Genomic DNA, 5774 nt, shown 5'->3' on the forward strand with positions numbered 1-5774 from the left:
TCCCCCACACTTGGGACCTGGACACACTGTGGTGGTGACCCAGGCCCCAGGCTGCAGGATGAGCCCCAGGTAATGACATTCGTTCATTCCCTCCTTCCATCTGGGCAAACTATTAGAAATAAAATCAGATTCCTTTCTCCTCAGCCCATGTGATGGCTGAGCTGCCAGTCTGCGCAAGTGTGGGCCCATCCAGCAAACACTGACTGAGAACTTTCCTGCCATTGGGTCTTCTTCCAGGGCAGCAAGACCGCCTTTACTTGTTCCCTGTTGGCATGAGACCTGGGGCCCCAGGAATGAGGTAAAAAGCCTCAGGAACCTATGGCAGGTGACGGTGCCAGGTCTGAGAAGTCAGGAAGACCTTTCCCTTGTCCCCTCAAGTCCTGCTCCAGCACTTCGAGCCAGAGGTAATGTCTGGCAGGGTACTGAGAGGCCCCTTTGCCCCTTCTTCTTGGGGGCTTGGAGAATGCTTTGGGGGGAGCAAATTACACAGGACACTTTGAGTTCCAAGTGCAGAAACCGAAGTTGTCCTGCATTAAGCAGAAAAGGGAATTCATTGGCTCATGTTACTACAAAGTCCAGGTTGTATTAGCTTCAGTCATGGCTGTTTCCAGGGCCCCTTCATTCATTTATTCAACCAGAGACTCTGGACCAGCTCCCATTGGATCAGCTGGGTCATGTGCCTGCCCCTGCACCAATCACAGTGACTGGAGAGGGAGTGAGTGCTTTGATTGGCCAGGCTTCGGGGAGTGGTGGGTGAGGGTTAGTGATTCCCACCGGAACCGCCTGGCTCCCTCCACGTGAGGGAGGGGATGCCACAAGGAGAAATGGAGGCAAATCACTTAGGAGACGGGGGTGGGGGGTGGGTGGGAGGGGGGGGTGGATACTGGGCTGGAAAGCAGGAGGGGGGGGGGGGGGGGGGGGGGGGGGGGGGGGGGGGGGGTGGATACTGGGCTGGAAAGCAGGAGACTCTGTCCCCAGGGGATGAAGGGCAACAGTGAGACTCACTGTACCTGGATAGGGGAGGGCCTGAAAGGGAGTATGGGGCGCTCTCCTTGGCTGGGGTTGTCTGTTGTCGAATCTCTGGAACACTGGTTGGGGAAGAGCATTCACCTTTTCAGGTGCTCACTGAAGTCATTCCCGCCCAGAGACTTCATGGCTGTTCTGGGACCCACCTGTGCAGATCGCTGGGAGCAGTGACGACTGAGGCTCCGCCTCCTGGAGCTCAGAGCCTCAGTGGTCACATACGGAAGCGGAAGCGGGTGCTAGGAGGGAAACGCCTGCATTCTCAGGGGAGGTGGTTCAGAAGAGCTGGAGCTGATTCTGGATTGGGGCCAGCTTCCCGAAACAGGTGACACTGAGCTGAGTCTGAAGGGAGGAGGTGACCCTCTGTGAAGTCGGGAAAGGGAAGAAGTATTTTCAAGGGGGTTGGGGTATGAAGACCCCAGTGGCTGATGGAGGACAGGAGACCTGAAGAGCTGAGGGGACTGAGGTGTGGCCGAGTGGGGGAAGAGGCAAGGCCAGGTCCACGGGGAATTGTGAGTTGGTTACACCAGGGATGTGGCCAAGGAGCACAGGGCGGTTGGGTCTCCAAGGCCAGAGCGGGAAGCTTCTCTGCAGTTTAGGCTCTGTGTGACGCTGGGAGAGTTAAACAACATCTCTGAGCCTCACTTTCCTCCTTTGCAAGATACTTTGAGCTGCTGTGTTGGCTTAGGCACGTGGGGGGTTTACCACACGTCCTGGGGTGCAGTAGGGCTTTCCGTAGCGGTTATTGGTATTAATCCTCTTCAGTATCGTAATTCCTTTGTGTACGAAGAGCGGGCTGAGTCGCAGCTTTAGGGATTTGCTGGGTCAGAGCGTCCTTTAGTGGGCACAGGAAGACGTGGCTCAGAGAAGAAAGATGGACCAAAGGTTTAAATTTTAAAGACCTTTCTTCCCTCTCTCCCTCCGTTCCGTTCTCCCTGTCGTCTTTCCTTCCTTCCACACACATCCCCCTAGGATCTGCTTCCGCCTATCTGGAGACCCAGCGGTGACTGCGACAGCCCAGGCCCTACCCTCCCGGGATTCACAGCCTAGTGTGTGGGGGGGCGGAGGGGTGCCGGTGGTCATATAGGACACTCCTGAGTAGAGGTTAACACGGAAGCCGGATACTTTGGGCTGGAAGGAGACCCGGGAGGAGGGCGGGACCGCAGTATGCAGGGCCTCATAGGCCAAGGCGAGGAGCCTGTGCTTTCTCCCGAGGGCACTGGGGAGCCATAGAGAGGTTTAGAGGAGAGGAGAGACGGGGTCAAGTTTGTGATGTCACGTGGAGGACGAATGGGAAGGGCGGGAGGGGGCTGGATCAGACTCTTGCCCTCCCTCGGAGTCTTCCCCAGCCTGGCAGTCTGATGGCAGCTCCCTGACACACACCCACGGACCTGGCCCAAGTCTCCAGGCCAGTGTCCACACACAGAGCTCCGGGTGGCGGTGGCGCCCCGTCAGCGCGCAGGTCCAAGCGCCCCAGGGCAGGTTCGGTTGGCCTTGGTGAGCCTGAAGGAGAATGTGGCTGGTCCCTCCGGGCGGGGTCTGCCCCTTCATAGGCAGGAGCAACCTTCCCGGCTCCAACAGCGGGGCGAGGGTGGGCGAGGGGTGAGGCGTCGCTTGGTCCCTGCATGCTCTCTGGCGGTCTCCTTGTGGAGTTGGTGGTTTTGTTCACGTGTTATAGATGAGGATGTGGGTGTTTCTGTTTCGGGCTGAGGCATGTGTAGTGTATCTGTGTGTTTCATTTGTTAGGGCTGTGTGTGTCTCTCCGTGGATGTAGGTGGGGCGAGTCTCGGGGTGTCAATGAATGGGTTTCTGTGTATGTCTCTGGGTGTGTGCGAATTGTGTGTGTGTGTGTGTGTGTGTGTGTGTGTATGTTTGTAGGAGGGAATAGAGTAGCTCAGTCCAAGTGTGTGTCAGTGTCACTTTGTGTGAATGCAAGTGAGTGTGTGTGAGCCAGTGTGTGTTTTGTGTGTGTTAGTGTGATTGTGGTACGGGCTGACACGAGCCTGATGCCACACCTTGAATCTAGCAAACCTCCAACACCAGCCCCTTCAGTTTGGGGGGGGCGGGGAGATAGATTCGATGCCCGAACCTGGGACCCCCTCCCTCAACACTCTCCCCCATCTCAGGGATGTACCAGGTCCCAGAACCGCGGGGAGGGAATAATGGGGGGCTCCGCGCGCAGTAGATGAAGTTCTGCGGCGCCCGCATTGACCACCAGGCGGCGCTCCAGGGCCGCGACTTAAAGCCGCACCTGCGAAGGCGCTTCCCCAGCGCTCAAGTGCGCGGGCGAAATAATTTGCTTAAGTTGATTCAGCTCTGAAGTGGGGTGCTGGGGTTCAACACTAACAGCAAGAACAACAATAGCTATTATTTATATATGTCTTAATACATGCGCTCTGATGATTTAAACGCAAGTTTAGGTGCTCTTACTGTGCACATTTTACAAATTCACAGAAGGCAGATGACTTGTCAGAGTCACACGGAGCTGGAGTCTGAACCCCGGCGATCTGGCTTGACTCAAGTCACGTCCGTGTGACTCCAGGGTCTGTGAGCGGACCCTTTCCTTGCCGTCTCCGCAAACTCTGGGGGGAGGGGAAGGGAGAGGAAAACTGGGTGTGGAGGAGCGAGGGACGGGGAGAGGCCAGGGTGAGCTGGGGCAGATCATTAGGGGCCTGAGGCACCGGGATGGGGACGGTACACGGTCTTGGGGCTCGCGGTTGTCTCTACGCAAGCTGCCCCCATTGCGGTCATGGTCAGCTGTGGGTGATCTGGAAATGACCGGCCGCTGATTCATAACCTCAATAGGACTTGTTGAGTGCTGCGGGGGTTCGCTGGGCGCGAGGACGCCACAACCTCTCCTATCTTCCTGACGACGCTAAGAGAACGTGATCCCCATTTGCAGGGATGTAAATGGAGGCACGGAGAGGTTAGTTACCTGTCCAAAGCAGTAAGGATGGGATGGGTGTGTGCTGGTTATTTTTGCTGCATAACAAACCAGCCTAAACTCACTGGCATAAAACAAAAATGTTTTATTATGTTTATGGAATCTGTAGGTCAGCATAATGAAAGGGAATAATGGGGAATGGCTTTTTTTCAGTTCCACGACGTCTGGTGCCTTAGCTGGGGTGACTCCAATGGCTAAGGTCTGGAATCATTTGGAAGCTTCATCAGTCATGTCTGGTGCCTGGTCTGGGATGACTTGAAAACTGGGCTTAGCTGGAGATGTTGACTTGAGCGCCTCCATTGGTCTCTCCATGTGAGTTGGGCTTCCTCACAGCATGGAGGTTAAGTTTCAAGCAGGAATGTCCTGGGAGGGAGGTCTCGAGAGCAAATATTCCAAGAGAAGTGGGCAAAAGGCTTTTATAACTGGCCTTGGAAGACACACAGCATCACTTCTGCCGTACTTGTCGAGGCAGTCACAGCATGTCCAGATTCAGATTCAAGAAAAGGGTATGTGGACGCCGCTTCCAGATGGCGGTCAAAGAACTTGTAGCCGGGACTTCCCTGGTGGTGCAGTGGTTAAGAATCTGCCTGCCAATGCAGTGGACAGAGGTTCGAACCCTGGTCTGGGAAGATCCCACATACCGCAGAGCAACTAAGCCTGTGGCGCCGCAACTAGAGAAAGCCCGCACACAGCAACGAAGATAAACAAATTTATATAAAAAATGAAATCTGTTCTTAAAATTCATTTCACCTGTTTTTTATTTATTGAAGGTGGACGTTAGCAAACTTAACATTTTGCATGTGGCTTGCCTTGGGGGCTTGCATTATATTTCTGTCGGACAACGCTACTCTAGAGAGAAGGATAACATCCATTTGGGGACCAGGAGGGAGAAAGGAAAAGAGGAAAGCAGGGAAAATAAGAGCTGCAAGGGCGTGGGTAGGAGAGTGAGTATGCGGTTTGGTTTGCCCTAGGCCCAGTTGCCATGGTAACCTTGCAATAAACTCTTCCTACGTTAAAAAAAAAGGAAGTGTTTGGGTTCCTTCTTTATTTATATACTTATTTATTTAACAATTAAATTAATTAATATATTTATGTTAAATGATTATATCATGACAAGTTCTCAAGAAAGAAGTCCCATAGCCATCTTTCACGGAGCACCAACTCTGAGCCAACCTCTGTTCCAAGGGCTTTCATGGATCATCACCTTTAATCCCCCTAAGGACCCTATGAGGTAGGGTTAATGGTTATCGCCATTTCACAGAGGAGCAAACCGAGGCGTAGAGAAGCCCAGGGACCTTCCCAGAGTCACTGCGAGGGCAGCAAGCAGCAGTAGAAACTCAATAGCTGGGCCACAGCGCCTGATTTACATAGAGTTGCGGGTGGGGGAGGTTTATAAAGGATGGTGATGCAGATGTGTATTTAGAGTGGCTATGATATTCACCTGTCCCAGCCAGTGGACCCAGTCAGCGGAAATGCCTTCTTGCAGAATTCACGTCTGATCTCACTGAGGATCATACACGTACAGAAACTGTGTACAAAAACACACGGTGAATTGTACGTGCATCGCTATGGCTACAGAAACATCTGCAAGACCGAGGCCTCGTTGAACGAGGCCTGTACCCCATCAGTGAGGCCTGCGGACCCCAAATGATGCCCGCACCTCACAGCTGAGGCCTGTGTACCCTTATTGAAGCCCGTCCCCACTGAGTGAGGCCTGAGAACTCTGAGTGAGTCCTGGTTCCACCGTGGGAGGCCATAGGCTTTTTTTGTTTGTCCGTGCCGTGCCGCTTGCGGGATCTTAGCTCCC

At 53.9% G+C, this 5774-nt stretch overlaps 1 pseudogene; it reads right to left on the reverse strand.

The window, feature by feature from the left end:
- LOC102974823 (paraneoplastic antigen-like protein 8B) overlaps positions 1 to 1154 on the reverse strand; it is a 3981-nt pseudogene extending 2827 nt beyond the window's left edge.
- Positions 1155 to 5774: the final 4620 nt, after the last annotated feature.

The sequence above is a fragment of the Physeter macrocephalus genome, chromosome 17 (genome assembly GCF_002837175.3).
Source record: "Physeter macrocephalus isolate SW-GA chromosome 17, ASM283717v5, whole genome shotgun sequence".
In the NCBI taxonomy this organism is placed as follows: Eukaryota; Metazoa; Chordata; class Mammalia; order Artiodactyla; family Physeteridae; genus Physeter; species Physeter macrocephalus.